This window comes from Schistocerca gregaria, unplaced genomic scaffold (genome assembly GCF_023897955.1).
Source record: "Schistocerca gregaria isolate iqSchGreg1 unplaced genomic scaffold, iqSchGreg1.2 ptg000469l, whole genome shotgun sequence".
NCBI lineage: Eukaryota > Metazoa > Arthropoda > Insecta > Orthoptera > Acrididae > Schistocerca > Schistocerca gregaria.
This window is the reverse complement of record NW_026061883.1, coordinates 4,410,191-4,436,434: the sequence shown is the minus strand read 5'-3', so window position 1 is coordinate 4,436,434 and position 26,244 is coordinate 4,410,191.

The following is a 26,244-nucleotide window of genomic DNA, read 5'->3' as shown; positions in this document are numbered from 1 at the left end:
TAAGAAGTAGTACAATTCAAGTTTTAGTTATCGATTATTCACTTTTTAGCCGGCTTTGGTGGCTTGGACATCACCTAGGACCTTACGATTTTGCATGAAAGGAGGACTTGCACCCGCGTTGCAAGGGAGAATGTGAAAAGTGTTCATATGTAGTAAAAACCTGAGAAATCCGTCCGTTTTCGTCATTTGCTATCGAATCGACTTAAAGCCAGATCGTCACATTGGCCGTTCTTCTCTCTGAGACGGTTACATTTATCGTCTGCAAAGCTATGTCGCGTGCTGCGGTATGCGGAGACACTGATAGCACCATAGTAGAGCACAGAAGAAGCTTCTAAGTTGAACCAATAGCCAGTAAGAAGTAGTACAATTCAAGTTTTAGTTGTCGATTATTCACTTTTTAGCCGGCTTTGGTGGCTTGGACATCACCTAGGACCTTAAGATTTTGCGTGAAAGGAGGACTTGCAGCCGCGTTGCAAGGGAGAATGTGAAAAGTGTTCATATGTAGTAAAAACCTGAGAAATCCGTCCGTTTTCGTCATTTGTTATCGAATCGACTTAAAGCCAGATCGTCACATTGGCCGCTCTTCTCTCTGAAACGGTTACATTTATCGTCTGCAAAGCTATGTCGCGTGCTGCGGTATGCGGAAACACTAAAAGCACCATAGTAGAACACAGAAGAAGCTTCTATGTTGAAGTAATAGCCAGTAAGAAGTAGTACAATTGAAGTTTTAGTTGTCGATTATTCACTTTTTAACCTGCTTTGGTGGCTTGGACATGACCTAGGACGTTAAGATTTTGCATGAAAGGAGGACTAGCAGCCGCGTTGCATGGGAGAAAGTGAAAAGTGTTCATATGTAGTAAAAACCTGAGAAATCCGTCCGTTTTCGTCATTTGTTATCCAATCGACTTAAAGCCAGTTCGTCACATTGGCCGCTCTTCTCTCTGAAACGGTTACATTTATAGTCTGCAAAGCTATGTCGCGTGCTGCGGTATGCGGAAACACTAAAAGCACCATAGTAGAACACAGAAGAAGCTTCTATGTTGAAGTAATAGCCAGTAAGAAGTAGTACAATTGAAGTTTTAGTTGTCGATTATTCACTTTTTGGCCTGCTTTGGTGGCTTGGACATGACCTAGGACCTTAAGATTTTGCATGAAAGGAGGACTAGCAGCCGCGTTGCACGGGAGAATGTGTAAAGTGTTCATATGTAGTAAAAACCTGATAGATCCGTCCGTTTTCGTCATTTGTTATCGAATCGACTTAAAGCCAGATCGTCACATTGGCCGTTCTTCTCTCTGAAACGGTTACATTTATCGTCTGCAAAGCTATGTCGCGTGCTGCAGTATACCGAAACACTAAAAGCACCATAGTAGAACACAGAAGAAGCTTCTAATTTGAAGTAATAGCCGGTAAGAAGTAGTACAATTCAAGTTTTAGTTGTCGATTAATCACTTTTTAGCCGGCTTTGGTGGCTTGGACATGACCTAGGACCTTAAGATTTTGCATGAAAGGAGGAGTAGCAGCCGCGTTGCCCGCGAGAATGTGAAAAGTGTTCCTATGTAGTAAAAACCTGAGAAATCCGTCCGCTTTCGTCATTTGTTATCTAATCGATTTAAAGACAGATCGTCACATTGGCCGCTTTTCTCTCTGAGACGGTTACATTTATCGTCTGCAAAGCTATGTCACGTGCTGCGGTATGCGGAGACACTAAAAGTACCATAGTAGAACACAGAAGAAGCTTCTAAGTTGAAGCAATAGCCAGTAAGAAGTAGTACAATTCAAGTTTTAGTTATCGATTATTCACTTTTTAGCCGGCTTTGGTGGCTTGAACATCACCTAGGACCTTAAGATTTTGCATGAAAGGAGGACTTGCACCCGCGTTGCAAGGGAGAATGTGAAAAGTGTTCATATGTAGTAAAAACCTGAGAAATCCGTCCGTTTTCGTCATTTGCTATCGAATCGACTTAAAGCCAGATCGTCACATTGGCCGTTCTTCTCTCTGAGACGGTTACATTTATCGTCTGCAAAGCTATGTCGCGTGCTGCGGTATGCGGAGACACTAATAGCACCATAGTAGAGCACAGAAGAAGCTTCTAAGTTGAAGCAATAGCCAGTAAGAAGTAGTACAATTCAAGTTTTAGTTGTCGGTTATTCACTTTGTAGCCGGCTTTGGTGGCTTGGACATCACCTAGGACCTTAAGATTTTGCGTGAAAGGAGGACTTGCAGCCGCGTTGCAAGGGAGAATGTGAAAAGTGCTCATATGTAGTAAAAACTTGAGAAATCCGTCCGTTTTCGTCATTTGTTATCGAATCGACTTAAAGCCAGATCGTCACATTGGCCGCTCTTCTCTCTGAAACGGTTACATTTATCGTCTGCAAAGCTATGTCGCGTGCTGCGGTATGCGGAAACACTAAAAGCACCATAGTAGAACACAGAAGAAGCTTCTATGTTGAAGTAATAGCCAGTAAGAAGTAGTACAATTGAAGTTTTAGTTGTCGATTATTCACTTTTTAGCCTGCTTTGGTGGCTTGGACATGACCTAGGACCTTAAGATTTTGCATGAAAGGAGGACTAGCAGCCGCGTTGCATGGGAGAAAGTGAAAAGTGTTCATATGTAGTAAAAACCTGAGAAATCCGTCCGTTTTCGTCATTTGTTATCGAATCGACTTAAAGCCAGTTCGTCACATTGGCCGCTCTTCTCTCTGAAACGGTTACATTTATAGTCTGCAAAGCTATGTCGCGTGCTGCAGTATGCGGAAACACTAAAAGCACCATAGTAGAACACAGAAGAAGCTTCTATGTTGAAGTAATAGCCAGTAAGAAGTAGTACAATTGAAGTTTTAGTTGTCGATTATTCACTTTTTGGCCTGCTTTGGTGGCTTGGACATGACCTAGGACCTTAAGATTTTGCATGAAAGGAGGACTAGCAGCCGCGTTGCACGGGAGAATGTGAAAAGTGTTCATATGTAGTAAAAACCTGATAGATCCGTCCGTTTTCGTCATTTGTTATCGAATCGACTTAAAGCCAGATCGTCACATTGGCCGTTCTTCTCTCTGAAACGGTTACATTTATCGTCTGCAAAGCTATGTCGCGTGCTGCAGTATACCGAAACACTAAAAGCACCATAGTAGAACACAGAAGAAGCTTCTAATTTGAAGTAATAGCCAGTAAGAAGTAGTACAATTCAAGTTTTAGTTGTCGATTAATCACTTTTTAGCCGGCTTTGGTGGCTTGGACATGACCTAAGACCTTAAGATTTTGCATGAAAGGAGGAGTAGCAGCCGCGTTGCCCGCGAGAATGTGAAAAGTGTTCATATGTAGTAAAAACCTGAGAAATCCGTCCGCTTTCGTCATTTGTTATCGAATCGACTTAAAGACAGATCGTCACATTGGCCGCTATTCTCTCTGAGACGGTTACATTTATCGTCTGCAAAGCTATGTCACGTGCTGCGGTATGCGGAGACACTAAAAGTACCATAGTAGAACACAGAAGAAGCTTCTAAGTTGAAGCAATAGCCAGTAAGAAGTAGTACAATTCAAGTTTTAGTTATCGATTATTCACTTTTTAGCCGGCTTTGGTGGCTTGGACATCACCTAGGACCTTAAGATTTTGCATGAAAGGAGGACTTGCACCCGCGTTGCAAGGGAGAATGTGAAAAGTGTTCATATGTAGTAAAAACCTGAGAAATCCGTCCGTTTTCGTCATTTGCTATCGAATCGACTTAAAGCCAGATCGTCACATTGGCCGTTCTTCTCTCTGAGACGGTTACATTTATCGTCTGCAAAGCTATGTCGCGTGCTGCGGTATGCGGAAACACTAAATAAACCATAGTAGAACACAGAATAAGCTTCTATGTTGAAGTAATAGCCAGTAAGAAGTAGTACAATTCAAGTTTTAGTTGTCGATTATTCACTTTTTAGCCGGCTTTTGTGGATTGGACATGACCTAGGACTTTAAGATGTTGCATGAAAGGAGGACTAGCAGCCGCGTTGCATGGGAGAATGTGAAAAGTGTTCATATGTAGTAAAAACCTGAGAAATCAGTCCGTTTTCGTCATTTGTTATCGAATCGACTTAAAGCCAGATCGTCACATTGGCCGCTTTTCTCTCTGAGACGGTTACATTTATCGTCTGCAAAGCTATGTCGCGTGCTGCGGTATGCGGAGACACTAAAAGCACCATAGTAGAGCACAGAAGAAGCTTCTAAGTTGAAGTAATAGCCAGTAAGAAGTAGTACAATTCAAGTTTTAGTTATCGATTATTCATTTTTTAGCTGTCTTTGGTGGCTTGGACATGACCTAGGACCATAAGATTTTGCATTAAAGGAGGAGTAGCAGCCGCGTTGCCCGCGAGAATGTGAAAAGTGTTCATATGTAGTAAAAACCTGAGAAATCCGTCCGCTTTCGTCACTTGTTATCGAAGCGACTTAAAGTCAGATCGTCACATTGGCCGCTTTTCTCTCTGAGACGGTTACATTTATCGTATGCAAAGCTATGTCGCGTGCTGCGGTATGCGGAGACACTAAAAGCACCATAGTAGAACACAGAAGAAGCTTCTAAGTTGAAGCAATAGAAAGTAAGAAGTAGTACAATTCAAGTTTTAGTTGTCGATTATTCACTTTTTAGCCGGCTTTGGTGGCTTGGGCATGACCTAGGACCTTAAGATTTTGCATGAAAGGAGGACTAGCAGCCGCGTTGCACGGGAGAATGTGAAAAGTGTTCATATGCAGTAAAAACCTGAGAAATCCGTACGTTTTCGTCATTTGTTATCGAATCGACTTAAAGCCAGATCGTCACATTGGCCGCTCTTCTCTCTGAAACGGTTACATTTATCGTCTGCAAAGCTATGTCGCGTGCTGCAGTATACCGAAACACTAAAAGCACCATAGTAGAACACAGAAGAAGCTTCTAATTTGAAGTAATAGCCAGTAAGAAGTAGTACAATTCAAGTTTTAGTTGTCGATTATTCACTTTTTAGCCGGCTTTGGTGGCTTGGACATGACCTAGGACCTTAAGATTTTGCATGAAAGGAGGAGTAGCAGCCGCGTTGCCCGCGAGAATGTCAAAAGTGTTCATATGTAGTAAAAACCTGAGAAATCCGTCCGTTTTCGTCATTTGTTATCGAATCGACTTAAAGCCAGATCGTCACATTGGCCGCATTTCTATCTGAAACGGTTACATTTATCGTCTGCAAATATTATGTCGCGTGCTGCGGTATGCGGAAACACTAAAAGCACCATAGTAGAACACAGAAGAAGCTTCTATGTTGAAGTAATAGCCAGTAAGAAGCAGTACAATTGAAGTTTCAGTTGTCGATTATTCACTTTTTAGCCTGCTTTGGTGGCTTGGACATGACCTAGGACCTTAAGATTTTGCATGAAAGGAGGACTAGCAGCCGCGTTGCATGGGAGAAAGTGAATAGTGTTCATATGTAGTAAAAACCTGAGAAATCCGTCCGTTTTCGTCATTTGTTATCGAATCGACTTAAAGCCAGTTCGTCACAATGGCCGCTCTTCTCTCTGAAACGGTTACATATATCGTTTGCAAAGCTATGTCGCGTGCTGCGGTATGCGGAAACACTAAAAGCACCATAGTAGAACACAGAAGAAGCTTCCATGTTGAAGTAATAGCCAGTAAGAAGTAGTATAATTGAAGTTTTAGTTGTCGATTATTCACTTTTTAGCCTGCTTTTGTGGCTTGGACATGACCTAGGACCTTAAGATTTTGCATGAAAGGAGAACTAGCAGCCGCGTTGCACGGGAGAATGTGAAAAGTGTTCATATGTAGTAAAAACCTGAGAAATCCGTCCGTTTTCGTCATTTGTTATCGAATCGACTTAAAGCCAGATCGTCACATTGGCCGTTCTTCTCTCTGAAACGGTTACATTTATCGTCTGCAAAGCTATGTCACGTGCTGCGGTATGCGGAGACACTAAAAGCACCATAGTAGAACACAGAAGAAGCTTCTATGTTGAAGCAATAGCCAGTAAGAAGTAGTACAATTCAAGTATTAGTTATCGATTATTCACTTTTTAGCCGGCTTTGGTGGCTTGGACATCACCTAGGACCTTAAGATTTTGCATGAAAGGAGGACTTGCACCCGCGTTGCACGCGAGAATGTGAAAAGTGTTCATATGTAGTAAAAACCTGAGAAATCCGTCCGTTTTTGTCATTTGTTATCGAATCGACTTAAAGCCAGATCGTCACATTGGCCGCTCTTCTCTCTGAAACGGTTACATTTATCGTCTGCAAAGCTATGTCGCGTGCTGCGGTATGCGGAAACACTAAAAGCACCATAGTAGAACACAGAAGAAGCTTCTATGTTGAAGTAATAGCCAGTAACAAGTAGTACAATTCAAGTTTTAGTTGTCGATTATTCACTTTTTAGCCGGCTTTGGTGGATTGGACATGACCTAGGACTTTAAGATGTTGCATGAAAGGAGGACTAGCAGCCGCGGGAATGGGAGAATGTGAAAAGTGTTCATATGTAGTAAAAACCTGAGAAATCAGTCCGTTTTCGTCATTTGTTATCGAATCGACTTAAAGCCAGATCGTCACATTGGCCGCTTTTCTCTCTGAGACGGTTACATTTATCGTCTGCAAAGCTATGTCGCGTTCTGCGGTATGCGGAGACACTAAAAGCACCATAGTAGAGCACAGAAGAAGCTTCTAAGTTGAAGCAATAGCCAGTAAGAAGTAGTACAATTCAAGTTTTAGTTGTCGATTATTCACTTTATAGCCGGCTTTGGTGGCTTGGGCATGACCTAGGATCTTAAGATTTTGCATGAAAGGAGGACTAGCAGCCGCGTTGCACGGGAGAATGTAAAAAGTGTTCATATGCAGTAAAAACCTGAGAAATCCGTCCGTTTTCGTCATTTGTTATCAAATCGACTTAAAGCCAGATCGTCACATTGGCCGCTCTTCTCTCTGAAACGGTTACATTTATCGTCTGCAAAGCTATGTCGCGTGCTGCGGTATGCGGAAACACTAAAATCACCATAGTAGAACACAGAAGAAGCCTCTATGTTGAAGTAATAGACAGTAAGAAGTAGTACAATTCAAGTTTTAGTTGTCGATTATTCACTTTTTAGCCGGCTTTCGTGGCTTGGACATCACCTAGGACCTTAAGATTTTGCGTGAAAGGAGGACTTGCAGCCGCGTTGCAAGGCAGAATATGAAAAGTGTCCATATGTAGTAAAAACCTGAGAAATCCGTCCGTTTTCGTCATTTGTTATCGAATCGACTTAAAGCCAGATCGTCACATTGGCCGCTTTTCTCTCTGAAACGGTTACATTTATCGTCTGCAAAGCTATGTCGCGTGCTGCGGTATGCGGAAACACTAAAAGTACCATAGTAGAACACAGAAGATGCTACTATGTTGAAGTAATAGCCAGTAAGAAGTAGTACAATTGAAGTTTTAGTTGTCGATTATTCACTTTTTAGCCTGCTTTGGTGGCTTGGACATGACCTAGGACCTTAAGATTTTGCATGAAAGGAGGACTAGCAGCCGCGTTGCACGGGAGAATGTGAAAAGTGTTCATATGTAATAAAAACCTGATAAATCCGTCCGTTTTCGTCATTTGTTATCGAATCGACTTAAAGCCAGATCGTCACATTGGCCGTTCTTCTCTCTGAAACGGTTACATTTATCGTCTGCAAAGCTATGTCGTGTGCTGCAGTATACCGAAACACTAAAAGCACCATAGTAGAACACAGAAGAAGCTTCTATGTTGAAGTAATAGCCAGTAAGAAGTAGTACAATTCAAGTTTTAGTTGTCGATTATTCACTTTTTAGCCGGCTTTGGTGAATTGGACGTGACCTAGGACTTTAAGATGTTGCATGAAAGGAGGACTAGCAGCCGCGTTGCATGGGAGAATGTGAAAAGTGTTCATATGTAGTAAAAACCTGAGAAATCAGTCCGTTTTCGTCATTTGTTATCGAATCGACTTAAAGCCAGATCGTCACATTGGCCGCTTTTCTCTCTGAGACGGTTACATTTATCGTATGCAAAGCTATGTCGCGTGCTGCGGTATGCGGAGACACTAAAAGCACCATAGTAGAACACAGAAGAAGCTTCTACGTTGAAGCAATAGCCAGTAAGAAGTAGTACAATTCAAGTTTTAGTTGTCGATTATTCACTTTTTAGCCGGCTTTGGTGGCTTGGACATGACCTAGGACCTTAAGATTTTGCGTGAAAGGAGGACTTGCAGCCGCGTTGCAAGGGAGAATGTGAAAAGTGTTCATATGTAGTAAAAACCTGAGAAATCCGTCCGCTTTCGTCATTTGTTATCGAATCGACATAAAGACGGATCGTCACATTGGCCGCTTTTCTTTCTGAGACGGTTACAATTATCGTCTGCAAAGCTATGTCGCGTGCTGAGGTATGCGGAGACACTAAAAGCACCATAGTAAAACACAGAAGAAGCTTCTAAGTTGAAGTAATAGCCAGTAAGAAGTAGTACAATTCAAGTTTTAGTTGTCGATTATTCACTTTTTAGCCGGCTTTGATGGCTTGGACATGAGGTGGAACCTTAAGATTTTGCATGAAAGGAAGACTAGCAGCCGCGTTGCACGAGAGAGTGTGAAAAGTGTTCATATGTAGTAAAAACCTGAGAAATCCGTCCGTTTTCGTCATTTGTTATCGAATCGACTTAAAGCCAGATGTCACATTGGCCGCTCTTCTCTCTGAAACGGTTACACTTATCGTCTGCAAAGCTATGTCGCGTGCTGCGGTATGCCGAAATACTAAAAGCACCATAGTAGAACACAGAAGAAGCTTCTAAGTTGAAGTAATAGCCAGTAAGAAGTAGTACAATTCAACTTTTAGTTGTCGATTATTCACGTTTTTGCCGGCTTTGGTGGCTTGGACATGACGTAGGACCATAAGATTTTGCTTGAAAGGAGGACTAGCAGCCGCGTAGCACGGGAGAATGTGAAAAGTGTTCATATGTAGTAAGAACCTGAGAAATCCGTCCGTTTTCGTCATTTGTTATCGAATCGACTTAAAGCGAGATCGTCACATTGGCCGCTTTTCTCTCTGAGACGGTTACATTTATCGTCTGCAAAGCTATGTCGCGTGCTGCGGTATGCGGAAACACTAAAAGCACCACAGTAGAACACAGAAGATGCTTCTAAGTTGAAGTAATAGCCAGTAAGAAGTAGTACAATTCAAGTTTATATTATCCATTATTCACTTTTTAGCCGGCTTTGGTGGCTTGGATAAGACCTAGGACCTTAAGATTTTGCATGAAAGGAGGACTAGCAGCCGCGTTGCACGGGAGAATGTGAAAAGTGTTCATATGGAGTAAAAATCTGAGAAATCCGTCCGTTATCGTCATTTGTTATCGAATCGACTTAAAGCGAGATCGTCACATTGGCCGCTTTTCTCTCTGAGACGGTTACATTTATCGTCTGCAAAGCTATGTCGCGTGCTGCGGTATGCGGGAACACTAAAAGCACCATAGTAGAACACAGAAGAAATTTCTAAGTTGAAGTAATAGCCAGTAAGAAGTAGTACAATTCAAGTTTTAATTATCGATTATTCACTTTTTAGCCGGCTTTGGTGGCTTGGATAAGACCTAGGACCTTAAGATTTTGCATGAAAGGAAGACTAGCAGCCGCGTTGCACGGGAGAATGTGAAAAGTGTTCATATGAAGTAAAAACCTGATAAATCCGTCCGTTATCGTCATTTGTTATCGAATCGACTTAAAGCCAGATCGTCACATTGGCCGCTTTTCTCTCTGAGACGGTTACATTTATCGTATGCAAAGCTATGTCGCGTGCTGCGGTATGCGGAGACACTAAAAGCACCATAGTAGAACACAGAAGAAGCTTCTACGTTGAAGCAATAGCCAGTAAGAAGTAGTACAATTCAAGTTTTAGTTGTCGATTATTCACTTTTTAGCCGGCTTTGGTGGCTTGGACATCACCTAGGACCTTAAGATTTTGCGTGAAAGGAGGACTTGCAGCCGCGTTGCAAGGGAGAATGTGAAAAGTGTTCATATGTAGTAAAACCCTGAGAAATCCGTCCGTTTTCGTCATTTGTTATCGAATCGACTTAAAGCCAGATCGTCACATTGGCCGCTCTTCTCTCTGAAACGGTTACATTTATCGTCTGCAAAGCTATGTCGCGTGCTGCGGTATGCGGAAACACTAAAACCACCATAGTAGAACACAGAAGAAGCTTCTATGTTGAAGTAATAGCCAGTAAAAAGGAAGTACAATTGAAGTTTTAGTTGTCGATTATTCACTTTTTAGACTGCTTTGGTGGCTTGGACATGACCTAGGACCTTAAGATGTTGCATGAAAGGAGGAGTAGCAGCCGCGTTGCATGGGAGAATGTGAAAAGTGTTCATATGTAGTAAAAACCTGAGAAATCCGTCCGTTTTCGTCAATTGTTATCGAATCGACTTAAAGCCAGATCGTCACATTGGCCGCTCTTCTCTGTGAAACGGTTACATTTATCGTCTGCATAGCTATGTCGCGTGCTGCGGTATGCGGAAACACTAAAAGCACCATAGTAGAACACAGAAGAAGCTTCTATGTTGAAGTAATAGCCAGTAAGAAGTAGTACAATTGAAGTTTTAGTTGTCGATTATTCACTTTTAGCCTGCTTTGGTGGCTTGGACATGACCTAGGACCTTAAGATTTTGCATGAAAGGAGGACTAGCAGCCGCGTTGCATGGGAGAATGTGAAAAGGGTTCATATGTAGTAAAAACCTGAGAAATCCCTCCGTTTTCGTCATTTGTTATCGAATCGACTTAAAGCCCGATCGTCACATTGGCCGCTTTTCTCTCTGAGACGGTTACATTTATCGTCTGCAAAGCTATGTCGCGTGCTGCGGTAAGCGGAGACACTAAAAGCACCATAGTAAAACACAGAAGAAGCTTCTAAGTTGAAGTAATAGCCAGTAAGAAGTAGTACTATTCAAGTTTTAGTTGTCGATTATACACTATTTAGCCGGCTTTGGTGGCTTTGACATTTGGTGGAACCTTAATATTTTGCATGAAAGGAGGAGTAGCAGCCGCGTTGCACGCGAGAATGTGAAAAGTGTTCATATGTAGTAAAAACCTGAGAAATCCGTCCGCTTTCGTCATTTGTTATCGAATCGACATAAAGACAGATCGTCACATTGGCCGCTTTTCTTTCTGAGACGGTTACAATTATTGTCTGCAAAGCTATGTCGCGTGCTGAGGTATGCGGAGACACTAAAAGCACCATAGTAAAACACAGAAGAAGCTTCTAAGTTGAAGTAATAGCCAGTAAGAAGTAGTACAATTCAAGTTTTAGTTGTCGATTATTCACTTTTTAGCCGGCTTTGATGGCTTGGACATGAGGTGGAACCTTAAGATTTTGCATGAAAGGAAGACTAGCAGCCGCGTTGCACGAGAGAGTGTGAAAAGTGTTCATATGTAGTAAAAACCTGAGAAATCCGTCCGTTTTCGTCATTTGTTATCGAATCGACTTAAAGCCAGATGTCACATTGGCCGCTCTTCTCTCTGAAACGGTTACACTTATCGTCTGCAAAGCTATGTCGCGTGCTGCGGTATGCCGAAACACTAAAAGCACCATAGTAGAACACAGAAGAAGCTTCTAAGTTGAAGTAATAGCCAGTAAGAAGTAGTACAATTCAACTTTTAGTTGTCGATTTTTCACGTTTTTGCCGGCTTTGGTGGCTTGGACATGACGTAGGACCATAAGATTTTGCTTGAAAGGAGGACTAGCAGCCGCGTAGCACGGGAGAATGTGAAAAGTGTTCATATGTAGTAAAAACCTGAGAAATCCGTCCGCTTTCGTCATTTGTTATCGAATCGACATAAAGACAGATCGTCACATTGGCCGCTTTTCTTTCTGAGACGGTTACAATTATCGTCTGCAAAGCTATGTCGCGTGCTGAGGTATGAGGAGACACTAAACGCACCATAGTAAAACACAGAAGAAGCTTCTAAGTTGAAGTAATAGCCAGTAAGAAGTAGTACAATTCAAGCTTTAGTTGTCGATTATTCACTTTTTAGCCGGCTTTGATGGCTTGGACATGAGGTGGAACCTTAAGATTTGGCATGAAAGGAAGACTAGCAGCCGCGTTGCACGAGAGAGGGTGAAAAGTGTTCATATGTAGTAAAAACCTGAGAAATCCGTCCGTTTTCGTCATTTGTTATCGAATCGACTTAAAGCCAGATCGTCACATTGGCCGCTCTTCTCTCTGAAACGGTTACACTTATCGTCTGCAAAGCTATGTCGCGTGCTGCGGTATGCCGAAACACTAAAAGCACCATAGTAGAACACAGAAGAAGCTTCTAAGTTGAAGTAAAAGCCAGTAAGAAGTAGAACAATTCAAGTTTTAGTTGTCGATTATTCACGTTTTTGCCGGCTTTGGTGGCTTGGACATGACGTAGGACCATAAGATTTTGCTTGAAAGGAGGACTAGCAAACGCGTTGCACGGGAGAATGTGAAAAGTGTTCATATGTAGTAAGAACCTGAGAAATCCGTCCGTTTTCGTCATTTGTTATCGAATCGACTTAAAGCCAGATCGTCACATTGGCCGCTCTTCTCTCTGAAACGGTTACACTTATCGTCTGCAAAGCTATGTCGCGTGCTGCGGTATGCGGAAACACTAAAAGCACCATAGTAGAACACAAAAGAAGCTTCTATGTTGAAGTAATAGCCAGTAAGAAGTAGTACAATTCAAGTTTTAGTTGTCGATTATACACTATTTAGCCGGTTTTGGTGGCTTTGACATTAGGTGGAACCTTAATATTTTGCATGAAAGGAGGAGTAGCAGCCGCGTTGCACGCGAGAATGTGAAAAGTGTTCATATGTAGTAAAAACCTGAGAAATCCGTCCGCTTTCGTCATTTGTTATCGAATCGACTTAAAGACAGATCGTCACATTGGCCGCTTTTCTTTCTGAGACGGTTACAATTATCGTCTGCAAAGCTATGTCGCGTGCTGAGTATGCGGAGGCACTAAAAGCACCATAGTAAAACACAGAAGAAGCTTCCAAGTTGAAGTAATAGCCAGTAAGAAGTAGTACAATTCAAGTTTTAGTTGTCGATTATTCACTTTTTAGCCGGCTTTGATGGCTTGGACATGTGGTGGAACCTTAAGATTTTGCATGAAAGGAAGACTAGCAGCCGCGTTGCACGAGAGAGTGTGAAAAGTGTTCATATGTAGTAAAAACCTGAGAAATCCGTCCGTTTTCGTCATTTGTTATCGAATCGACTTAAAGCCAGATCGTCACATTGGCCGCTCTTCTCTCTGAAACGGTTACACTTATCGTCTGCAAAGCTATGTCGCGTGCTGCGGTATGCCGAAACACTAAAAGCACCATGGTAGAACACAGAAGAAGCATCTAAGTTGAAGTAATAGCCAGTAAGAAGTAGTAAAATTCAAGTTTTAGTTGTCGATTATTCACGTTTTTGCCGGCTTTGGGGGCTTGGACATGACGTAGGACCATAAGATATTGCTTGAAAGGAGGACTAGCAGCCGCGTTGCACGGGAGAATGTGAAAAGTTTCATATGTAGTAAGAACCTGAGAAATCCGTCCCTTTTCGTCATTTGTTATCGAATCGACTTAAAGCCAGATCGTCACATTGGCCGCTCTTCTCTCTGAAACGGTTACATATATCGTCTGCAAAGCTATGTCGCTTGCTGCGGTATGCGGAAACACTAAAAGCACCATAGTAGAACACAAAAGAAGCTTCTATGTTGAAGTAATAGCCAGTAAGAAGTAGTACAATTCAAGTTATAGTTGTCGATTATTTACTTTTTAGCCGGCTTTGGTGGCTTGGGCATGACCTAGGACCTTAAGATTTTGCATGAAAGGAGGAGTAGCAGCCGCGTTGCCCGCGAGAATGTGAAAAGTGTTCATATGTAGTAAAAACCTCAGAAATCCGTCCGCTTTCGTCATTTGTTATCGAATCGACTTAAAGCCAGATCGTCACATTGGCCGCTTTTCTCTCTGAGACGGTTACATTTATCGTCTGCAAAGCTATGTCGCGTGCTGCGGTATGCGGAGGCAATAAAAGCACCATATTAAAACACAGAAGAAGGTTCTAAATTGAAGTAATGCCAGTAAGAAGTAGTACTATTTAAGTTTTAGTTGTCGATTAATCACTTTTTAGCCGGCTTTGGTGGCTTGGACATGACCTAGGACCTTAAGATTTTGCATGAAAGGGAGACTAGCAGCCGCGTTGCATGGGAGAATGTGAAATGTTTTCATATGTAGTAGAAACCTGAGAAATCCGTCCGTTTTCGTCTTTGTTATCGAATCGACTTAAAGCCAGGTGGTCACATTGGCCGCTTTTCTCTCTGAGACGGTTACATTTATCATCTGCAAAGCTATTTCGCGTGCTGCCGTATGCGAAAACACTAAAAGCACCACAGTAGAACACAGAAGAAGCTTCTATGTTGAAGTAATAGCCAGTAAGAAGTAGTACAATTCAAGTTTTAGTTGTCGATTATTCACATTTTAGCCGGCTTTGGTGGCTTGGACATGACCTAGTACCTTAAGATTTTGCATGAAAGGAGGACTAGCAGCCGCGATCCACGGGAGAATGTGAAAAGTGTTCATATGTAGTAAAAACCTGAGAAATCCGTCCGTTTTCGTCATTTGTTATCGAGTCGACTTAAAGCCAGATCGTCACATTGGCCGCTTTTCTCTCTGAAACAGTTACATTTATCGTCTGCAAAGCTATGTCACGTGCTGCGATATGCGGAGACACTAAAAGCACCATAGTAGAACACAGAAGAAGCTTCTAAGTTGAAGTAATAGCCAGTAAGAAGTAGTACAATTCATGTTTTAGTTATTGATTATTCACTTTTTAGCCGGCTTTGGTGGCTTGGACATGAGGTGGAACCTTAAGATTTTGCATGAAAGTAGGACTAGCAGCCGCGTTGCACGGGAGAATGTGAAAAGTGTTCATATGTAGTAAGAACCTGAGAAATCCGTCCGTTTTCGTCATTTGTTATCGAATCGACTTAAAGCCAGATCGTTATATTGGCCGCTTTTCTCTCTGAGACGGTTACATTTATCGTCTGCAAAGCTATGTCGCGTGCTGCGGTATGCGGAACACTAAAAGCACCATAGTAGAACACAGAAGAAGCTTCTAAGTTGAAGTAATAGCCAGCAAGAAGTAGTACAATTCAAGTTTTAGTTGTCGATTATTCACGTTTTTGCCGGCTTTGGTGGCTTGGACATGACCTAGGACCTTAAGATTTTGCTTGAAAGGAGGACTAGCAGCCGCGTTGCACGGGAGAATGTGAAAAGTGTTCATATGTAGTAAGAACCTGATAAAACCGTCCGTTTTCGTCATTTGTTATCGAATCGACTTAAAGCCAGATCGTCACATTGGCCGCTCTTCTCTCTGAAACGGTTACATATATCGTCTGCAAAGCTATGTCGCGTGCTGCGGTATGCGGAAACACTAAAAGCACCATAGTAGAACACAAAAGAAGCTTCTAATTTGAAGTAATAGCCAGTAAGAAGTAGTACAATTCAAGTTTTAGTTGTCGATTATTTACTTTTTAGCCGGCTTTGGTGGCTTGGGCATGACCTAGGACCTTAAGATTTTGCATGAAAGGAGGAGTAGCAGCCGCGTTGCCCGCGAGAATGTGAAGAGTGTTCATATGTAGTAAAAACCTCAGAAATCCGTCCGCTTTCGTCATTTGTTATCGAATCGACTTAAAGCCAGATCGTCACATTGGCCGTTCTTCTCTCTGAGACGGTTACATTTATCGTCTGCAAAGCTATGTCGCGTGCTACGGTATGCGGAAACACTTAAAGCACCATAGTAGAACACAGAAGAAGCATCTAAGTTGAAGTAATAGCCAGTAAGAAGTAGTACAATTCAAGTTTTAGTTGTCGATTATTCACATTTTAGCCGGCTTTGGTGGCTTGGACATGACCTAGTACTTTAAGATTTTGCATGAAAGGAGGAGTAGCAGCCGCGTTGCCCGCAAGAATGTGAAGAGTGTTCATATGTAGTAAAAACCTCAGAAATCCGTCCGCTTTCGTCATTTGTTATCGAATCGACTTAAAGCCAGATCGTCACATTGGCCGTTCTTCTCTCTGAGACGGTTACATTTATCGTCTGCAAAGCTATGTCGCGTGCTACGGTATGCGGAAACACTTAAAGCACCATAGTAGAACACAGAAGAAGCATCTAAGTTGAAGTAATAGCCAGTAAGAAGTAGTACAATTCAAGTTTTAGTTGTCGATTATTCACATTTTAGCCGGCTTTGGTGGCTTGGACATGACCTAGTACTTTAAGATTTTGCATGAAAGGAGGAATAGCAGCCGCGTTTCACGTGAGAATGTGAAAAGTGTTCATCTGTAGTAAAAACCTGAGAAATCCGTCAGTTTTCGTCATTTGTTATCTAGTCGACTTAAAGCCAGATCGTCACATTGGCCGCTTTTCTCTCTGAGACGGTTACATTTATTGTCTGCAAAGCTATGTCGCGTGCTGCGGTATGCGGAGACACTAAAAGCACCATAGTAGAACACAGAAGAAGCTTCTAAGTTGAAGTAATAGGCAGTAAGAAGTAGTACAATTCAAGTTTTACTTATCGATTATAAACTTTTTAGCCGGCTTTGATTGATTGGACATGACCTAGGACCTTAAGATTTTGCATGAAAGGAGGACTAGCAGCCGCGTTGCATGGGAGAATGTGAAAAGTGTTCATATAAAGTAAAAACCGTTTTCGTCATTTGTTATCGAATCGACTTAAAGCCAGATCGTCACATTGGCCGCTCTTCTCTCTGAAACGGTTACACTTATCGTCTGAAAGCTATGTCGCGTGCTGCGGTATGCCGAAACACTAAAAGCACCATAGTAGAACACAGAAGAAGCTTCTAAGTTGAAGTAATAGCCAGTAAGAAGTAGTACAATTCAAGTTTTAGTTGTCGATTATTCACTTTTTAGCCGGCTTTGGTGGCTTGGACATGACCTAGGATCTTAAGATTTTACATGAAAGGAGGACTTGCAGCCGCGTTGCACGGGAGAATGTGAAAAGTGTTCATATGTAGAAAAACCTGAGAAATCCGTCCGTTTTCGTCATTTGTTATCGAATCGACTTAAAGCCAAATCGTCACATTGGCCGTTCTTCTCTCTGAAAGAGTTACATTTATCGTTTGCAAAGTTATGTCGCGTGCCGCAGTATGCGGAAACACTAAAAGCACCATAGTAGAACACAGAAGAAGCTTGTAAGTTGAAGTAATAGAGAGTAAGAAGTAGTACAATTCAAGTTTTATTTGTCGATTATTCACTTTTTAGCCGGCTTTGGTGGCTTCGACATTAGGTGGAACCTTAATATTTTGCATGAAAGGAGGAGTAGCAGCCGCGTTGCACGCGAGAATGTGAAAAGTGTTCATATGTAGTAAAAACCTGAGAAATCCGTCCGTTTTCGTCATTTGTTATCGAATCGACTTAAAGCCAGATCGTCACGTTGGCCGCTCTTCTGTCTGAAACGGTTACATTTATCGTCTGCAAAGCTATGTCGCGTGCTGCGGTATGCGGAGACACTAAAAGCACCATAGTAGAACACAGAAGAATCTTCTAAGTTGAAGTAATAGCCAGTAAGATGTAGTACAATTCAAGTTTTAGTTGTCGATTATTCACTTTTTAGCCTGCTTTGGTGGCTTCGACGTGACCTAGGACCTTAAGATTTTGCATGAAAGGAGACCTAGCAGCCGCGTTTCATGGGAGAATGTGAAAAGTGTTCATATGTAGTAAAAACCTGAGAAATCCGTCCGTTTTCGTCATTTGTTATCGAATCGACTTAAAGCCACATCGTCACATTGGCCGCTCTTCTGTATGAAACGGTTACATTTATCGTCTGCAAAGCTATGTCGCGTGCTGCGGTATGCGGAGACACTAAAAGCACCATATTAGAACACAGAAGAAGCTTGTAAGTTGAAGTAATAGAGAGTAAGAAGTAAAACAATTCAAGTTTTAGTTGTCGATTATTCACTTTTTAGCCGGCTTTGGTGGCTTCGACATTAGGTGGAACCTTAATATTTTGCATGAAAGGAGGAGTAGCAGCCGCGTTGCACGCGAGAATGTGAAAAGTGTTCATATGTAGTAAAAACCTGAGAAATCCGTCCCTTTTCGTCATTTGTTATCGAATCGACTTAAAGCCAGATCGTCACATTGGCCGCTCCTCTATCTGAAACGGTTACATTTATCGTCTGCAAAGCTATGTCGCGTGCTGCGGTATGTGGAGACACTAAAAGCACCATAGTAGAACACAGAAGAAGCTTCTAAGTTGAAGTAATAGCCAGTAAGAAGTAGTACAATTCAAGTTTTAGTTATCGATTATTCACTTTTTAGCCGGCTTTGGTGGCTTGGACATGACCTAGAACCTTACGATTTTGCATGAAGGAGGACTAGCAGCCGCGTTGCATGGGAGAATGTGAAAAGTGTTCATATGTAGTAAAAACCTGAGAAATCCGTCCGTTTTCGTCATTTGTTATCGAATCGACTTAAAGCCAGATCGTCACATTGGCCGCTTTTCTCTCTGAGACGGTTACATTTATCGTCTGCAAAGCTATGTCGCGTGATGCGGTGTGCGGAGACACTAAAAGCACCATAGTAGAACACAGAAGAAGCTTCTAAGTTGAAGTAATAGCCATTAAGAAGTAGTACAATTTAAGTTTTAGTTGTCGAATATTCACTTTTTTGCCGGCTTTGGTGGCTTGGACATGACCTAGGACCTTACGATTTTGCATGAAAGGAGGAATAGCAGCCGCGTTGCGAGGGAGAATGTGAAAAGTGTTCATATGTAGTAAAAACCTGAGAAATCCGTCCGTTTTCGTCATTTGTTATCGAATCGACTTAAAGCCAGATCGTCACATTGGCCGTTCTTCTCTCTGAAACGGTTACATTTGTCGTCTGCAGAGCTATGTCGCGTGCTGCGGTATGCCGAAACACTAAAAGCACCATAGTAGAACACAGAAGAAGCTTCTAATTTGAAGTAATAGCCAGTAAGAAGTAGTACAATTCAAGTTTTAGTTGCCGAATATTCACTTTTTAGCCGGCTTTGGTGGCTTGGACATGACCTAGGACCTTAAGATTTTGCATGAAAGGAGTACTTGCAGCCGCGTTGCACGGGAGAATGTGAAATGTGTTCATATGTGGAAAAAAAATGAGAAATCCGTCCGTTTTCGTCATTTGTTATCGAATCGACTTAAAGCCAGATCGTCACATTGGCTGCTTTTCTCTCTGAAACAGTTACATTTATCGTCTGCAAAGCTATGTCACGTGCTGCGATATGTGGAGACACTAAAAGCACCGTAGTAGAACACAGAAGAAGCTTCTAAGTTGAAGTAATAGCCAGTAAGAAGTAGTACAATTCATATTTTAGTTATTGATTATTCACTTTTTAGCCGGCTTTGGTGGCTTGGACATGAGGTGGAACCTTAAGATTTTGCATGAAAGTAGGACTAGCAGCCGCGTTGCACGGGAGAATGTGAAAAGTGTTCATATGTAGTAAAAACCTGAGAAATCCGTCCGTTTTCGTCATTTGTTATCGAATCGACTTAAAGCCAGATCGTCACATTGGCCGCTTTTCTCTCTGAGACGGTTACATGTATCGTCTTCAAGGCTATGTCGCGTGCTGCGGTATGCGGAAACACTAAAAGCACCATAGTAGAACACAGAAGAAGCTTCTAAGTTGAAGTAATAGCCAGTAAGAAGTAGTACCATTCAAGTTTTAGTTGTCGATTATTCACTTTATAGCCGGCTTTGGTGGCTTGGACATGACCTAGAACCTTATGATTTTGCATAAAATGAGGATTAGCAGCCGCGTTGCATGGGAGAATGTGAAAAGTGTTCATATGTAGTAAAAACCTGAGAAATCCGTCCGTTTTCGTCATTTGTTATCGAATCGACCTAAAGCCAGATAGTCATATTGGCCGCTTTTCTCTCTGAGACGGTTACATTTATCGTCTGCAAAGCTATGTCGCGTTCTGCGGTATGCGGAGACACTAAAAGCACCATATTAGAACACAGAAGAAGCTTCTAAGTTGAAGTAATAGCCAGTAAGAAGTAGTACAATTCAAGTTTTAGTTGTCGATTGTCACTTTGTAGCCGGCTTTGGTGGCAGTGACATGACCTAGGACCATAAGATTTTGCATGAAAGGAGGACTAGCAGCCGCGTTGCACGGGAGAATGTGAAAAGTGTTCATATGTAGTAAAAACCTGAGAAATCCGTCCCTTTTCGTCATTTGTTATCGAATCGACTTAAAGCCAGATCGTCACATTGGCCGCTTTTCTCACTGAGACGGTTACATTTATCGTCTGCAAAGCTATGTCGGATGCTGCGGTATGCGGAAACACTAAAAGCACCATAGTAGAACACAGAAGAAGCTTCTAAGTTGAAGCAATAGCCAGTAAGAAGTAGTACAATTCAAATTTTAGTTATCGATTATTCACCTTTTAGCCGGCTTTGGTGGCTTGGATATGACCTAGGACCTTAAGATTTTGCATGAAAGGAGACCTAGCAGCTGCGTTGCATGGGAAAATGTGAAAAGTGTTCATATGTAGTAATAACCTGAGAAATCTGTCCATTTTCGTCTTTGTTATCGAATCGACTTAAAGCCAGATCGTCACATTGGCCGCTTTTCTCTCTGAGACGGTTACATTTATCGTCTGCAAAGCTATGTCGCGTGATGCGGTGTGCGGAGACACTAAAAGCACTATAGTAGAACACAGAAGAAGCATCTAAGTTGAAGTAATAGCCAGTAAGAAGTAGTACAATTCAAGTTTTAGTTTTCGATTATTCACTTTTTAGCCGGCTTTGGTGGCTTGGACATGACCTAGGACCTTAAGATGTTGCATGAAAGGAGGACTAGCAGCCGCGTTGCATGGGAGAATGTGAAAAGTGTTCATATGTAGTAAAAACCTGAGAAATCCGTCCGTTTTCGTCATTTGTTATCGAATCGTCTTAAAGCCAGTTCGTCACATTGGCCGTTCTTCTCTCTGAGACGGTTACATTTATCGTCTGCAAAGCTATGTCGCGTGCTGCCATATGGGGAGACACTAAAAGCACCATAGTAGAACACAGAAGGAGTTTCTAAGTTGAAGTAATAGCCAGTAAGAAGTAGTACAATTCAAGTTTTAGTTGTCGATTATTCACTTTTTAGCCGACTTTGGTTGCTTTGACATGACCTAGGACCTTAAGATTTTGCATGGAAGGAGGACTAGCAGCCGCGTTGCACTGGTGAATGTGAAATTTTCATATGTAGTAAAAACCTGAGAAATCAGTCCGTTTTCGTCATTTGTTATCGAATCGACTTAAAGCCAGATCGTCACATTGGCCGCTTTTCTTTCTGAGACGGTTACATTTATCGTCTGCAAAGCTATGTCGCTTGCTGCGGTATGCGGAGACACTAAAAGCACCATAGTAGAACACAGAAGAAGCTTCTAAGTTGAAGTAATAGCCAGTAAGAAGTAGTACAATTCAAGTTTTAGTTATCGATTATTCACTTTTTAGCCGTCTTTGGTGGCTTGGACATGACCTCGGACCATAAGATTTTGCATGAAAGGAGGACTATCAGTCGCGTTGCACGGGAGAATGTGAAAAGTGTTCATATGTAGTAAAAACCTGAGAAATCCGTCCGGTTTCGTCTTGTTATCGAATGCACTTAAAGCCAGATCGTCACATTGGCCGCTTTTCTCTCTGAGACGGTTACATTTATCGTCTGCAAAGTTACGTCGCTTGCTGCCGTATGCGGAGACACTAAAAGCACCATAGCAGAACACAGAAGAAGCTTCTAAGTTGAAGTAATAGCCAGTAAAATGTAGTACAATTCAAGTTTTATTTGTCGATTGTCACTTTTTAGCCGGCTTTGGTGGCTATGATATGACCTAGAAGCATAAGATTTTGCATGAAAGGAGTACTAGCAGCCGCGTTGCACGGGAGAATGTGAAAAGTGTTCATATGTAGTAAAAACCTGAGAAATCCGTCCGTTTTCGTCATTTGTTGTCGAATCGACCTAAAGCCAGATCGTCACATTGGCCGCTTTTCTCTCTGAGACGGTTACATTTATCGTCTGCAAAGCTATGTCGCGTGCTGCCATATGGGGAGACACTAAAAGCACCATTGTAGAACACAGAAGGAGTTTCTAAGTTGAAGTAATAGCCAGTAAGAAGTAGTACAATTCAAGTTTTAGTTGTCGATTATTCACTTTTTAGCCGGCTTTGGTTGCTTTGACATGACCTAGGACCTTAAGATTTTGCATGGAAGGAGGACTAGCAGCCGCGTTGCACTGGTGAATGTGAAATTGTTCATATGTAGTAAAAACCTGAGAAATCAGTCCGTTTTCGTCATTTGTTATCGAATCGACTTAACGCCAGATCGTCACATTGGCCGCTTTTCTTTCTGAGACGGTTACATTTATCGTCTGCAAAGCTATGTCGCTTGCTGCGGTATGCGGAGACACTAAAAGCACCATAGTAGAACACAGAAGAAGCTTCTAAGTTGAAGTAATAGCCAGTAAGAAGTAGTACAATTCAAGTTTTAGTTATCGATTATTCACTTTTTAGCCGTCTTTGGTGGCTTGGACATGACCTCGGACCATAAGATTTTGCATGAAAGGAGGACTAGCAGCCGCGTTGCATGGGAGAATGTGAAAAGTGTTCATATGTAGTAAAAACCTGAGAACTCCGTCCGTTTTCGTCATTTGTTATCGAATCGACTTAAAGCCAGATCGTCACATTGGCCGCTTTTCTCTCTGAGACGGTTACATTTATCGTCTGCAAAGCTACGTCGCGTGCTGCGGTATGCGGAGACACTAAAAGCACCATATTAGAACACAGAAGAAGCTTCTAAATTGAAGTAATAGCCAGAAAGGAGTAGTACTATTTAAGTTTTAGTTGTCGATTAATCACTTTTTAGCCGGCTTTGGTGGCTTGGACATGACCTAGGACCTTAAGATTTTGCATGAAAGGAAGACTAGCAGCCGCGTTGCACGGGAGAATGTGAAAAGTGTTCATATGTAGTAAAAACCTGAGAAATCCGTCTTTTTTCGTCATTTGTTATCGAATCGATTTAAAGCCAGATCGACACATTGGCCGCTCTTCTCTCTGATACGGTTACATTTATCGTCTGCAAAGCTATGTCGCGTGCTTCGGTATGCGGGAACACTAAAAGCACCACAGTAGAACACAGAAGAAGCTGCTAAGTTGAAGTAATAGTCAGTAAGAAGTAGTACAATTTAAGTTTTAATTATCGATTATTCACATTTTAGCCGGCTTTGGTGGCTTGGGTATGACCTAGGACCTTAACATTTTGCATGAAAGGAAGACTAGCAGCCGCGTTGCACGGGAGAATGTGAAAAGTGTTCATATGTAGAAAAACCTGAGAAATCCGTCCGTTTTCGTCATTTGTTATCGAATCGACTTAAAGCCAAATCGTCACATTGGCCGTTCTTCTCTCTGAAAGAGTTACATTTATCGTTTGCAAAGTTATGTCGCGTGCCGCAGTATGCGGAAACACTAAAAGCACCATAGTAGAACACAGAAGAAGCTTGTAAGTTGAAGTAATAGAGAGTAAGAAGTAGTACAATTCAAGTTTTATTTGTCGATTATTCACTTTTTAGCCGGCTTTGGTGGCTTCGACATTAGGTGGAACCTTAATATTTTGCATGAAAGGAGGAGTAGCAGCCGCGTTGCACGCGAGAATGTGAAAAGTGTTCATATGTAGTAAAAACCTGAGAAATCCGTCCGTTTTCGTCATTTGTTATCGAATCGACTTAAAGCCAGATCGTCACGTTGGCCGCTCTTCTGTCTGAAACGGTTACATTTATCGTCTGCAAAGCTATGTCGCGTGCTGCGGTATGCGGAGACACTAAAAGCACCATAGTAGAACACAGAAGAATCTTCTAAGTTGAAGTAATAGCCAGTAAGATGTAGTACAATTCAAGTTTTAGTTGTCGATTATTCACTTTTTAGCCTGCTTTGGTGGCTTCGACATGACCTAGGACCTTAAGATTTTGCATGAAAGGAGACCTAGCAGCCGCGTTTCATGGGAGAATGTGAAAAGTGTTCATATGTAGTAAAAACCTGAGAAATCCGTCCGTTTTCGTCATTTGTTATCGAATCGACTTAAAGCCACATCGTCACATTGGCCGCTCTTCTGTATGAAACGGTTACATTTATCGTCTGCAAAGCTATGTCGCGTGCTGCGGTATGCGGAGACACTAAAAGCACCATATTAGAACACAGAAGAAGCTTGTAAGTTGAAGTAATAGAGAGTAAGAAGTAAAACAATTCAAGTTTTAGTTGTCGATTATTCACTTTTTAGCCGGCTTTGGTGGCTTCGACATTAGGTGGAACCTTAATATTTTGCATGAAAGGAGGAGTAGCAGCCGCGTTGCACGCGAGAATGTGAAAAGTGTTCATATGTAGTAAAAACCTGAGAAATCCGTCCCTTTTCGTCATTTGTTATCGAATCGACTTAAAGCCAGATCGTCACATTGGCCGCTCCTCTATCTGAAACGGTTACATTTATCGTCTGCAAAGCTATGTCGCGTGCTGCGGTATGTGGAGACACTAAAAGCACCATAGTAGAACACAGAAGAAGCTTCTAAGTTGAAGTAATAGCCAGTAAGAAGTAGTACAATTCAAGTTTTAGTTATCGATTATTCACTTTTTAGCCGGCTTTGGTGGCTTGGACATGACCTAGAACCTTACGATTTTGCATGAAGGAGGACTAGCAGCCGCGTTGCATGGGAGAATGTGAAAAGTGTTCATATGTAGTAAAAACCTGAGAAATCCGTCCGTTTTCGTCATTTGTTATCGAATCGACTTAAAGCCAGATCGTCACATTGGCCGCTTTTCTCTCTGAGACGGTTACATTTATCGTCTGCAAAGCTATGTCGCGTGATGCGGTGTGCGGAGACACTAAAAGCACCATAGTAGAACACAGAAGAAGCTTCTAAGTTGAAGTAATAGCCATTAAGAAGTAGTACAATTTAAGTTTTAGTTGTCGAATATTCACTTTTTTGCCGGCTTTGGTGGCTTGGACATGACCTAGGACCTTACGATTTTGCATGAAAGGAGGAATAGCAGCCGCGTTGCGAGGGAGAATGTGAAAAGTGTTCATATGTAGTAAAAACCTGAGAAATCCGTCCGTTTTCGTCATTTGTTATCGAATCGACTTAAAGCCAGATCGTCACATTGGCCGTTCTTCTCTCTGAAACGGTTACATTTGTCGTCTGCAGAGCTATGTCGCGTGCTGCGGTATGCCGAAACACTAAAAGCACCATAGTAGAACACAGAAGAAGCTTCTAATTTGAAGTAATAGCCAGTAAGAAGTAGTACAATTCAAGTTTTAGTTGCCGAATATTCACTTTTTAGCCGGCTTTGGTGGCTTGGACATGACCTAGGACCTTAAGATTTTGCATGAAAGGAGTACTTGCAGCCGCGTTGCACGGGAGAATGTGAAATGTGTTCATATGTGGAAAAAAAATGAGAAATCCGTCCGTTTTCGTCATTTGTTATCGAATCGACTTAAAGCCAGATCGTCACATTGGCTGCTTTTCTCTCTGAAACAGTTACATTTATCGTCTGCAAAGCTATGTCACGTGCTGCGATATGTGGAGACACTAAAAGCACCGTAGTAGAACACAGAAGAAGCTTCTAAGTTGAAGTAATAGCCAGTAAGAAGTAGTACAATTCATATTTTAGTTATTGATTATTCACTTTTTAGCCGGCTTTGGTGGCTTGGACATGAGGTGGAACCTTAAGATTTTGCATGAAAGTAGGACTAGCAGCCGCGTTGCACGGGAGAATGTGAAAAGTGTTCATATGTAGTAAAAACCTGAGAAATCCGTCCGTTTTCGTCATTTGTTATCGAATCGACTTAAAGCCAGATCGTCACATTGGCCGCTTTTCTCTCTGAGACGGTTACATGTATCGTCTTCAAGGCTATGTCGCGTGCTGCGGTATGCGGAAACACTAAAAGCACCATAGTAGAACACAGAAGAAGCTTCTAAGTTGAAGTAATAGCCAGTAAGAAGTAGTACCATTCAAGTTTTAGTTGTCGATTATTCACTTTATAGCCGGCTTTGGTGGCTTGGACATGACCTAGAACCTTATGATTTTGCATAAAATGAGGATTAGCAGCCGCGTTGCATGGGAGAATGTGAAAAGTGTTCATATGTAGTAAAAACCTGAGAAATCCGTCCGTTTTCGTCATTTGTTATCGAATCGACCTAAAGCCAGATAGTCATATTGGCCGCT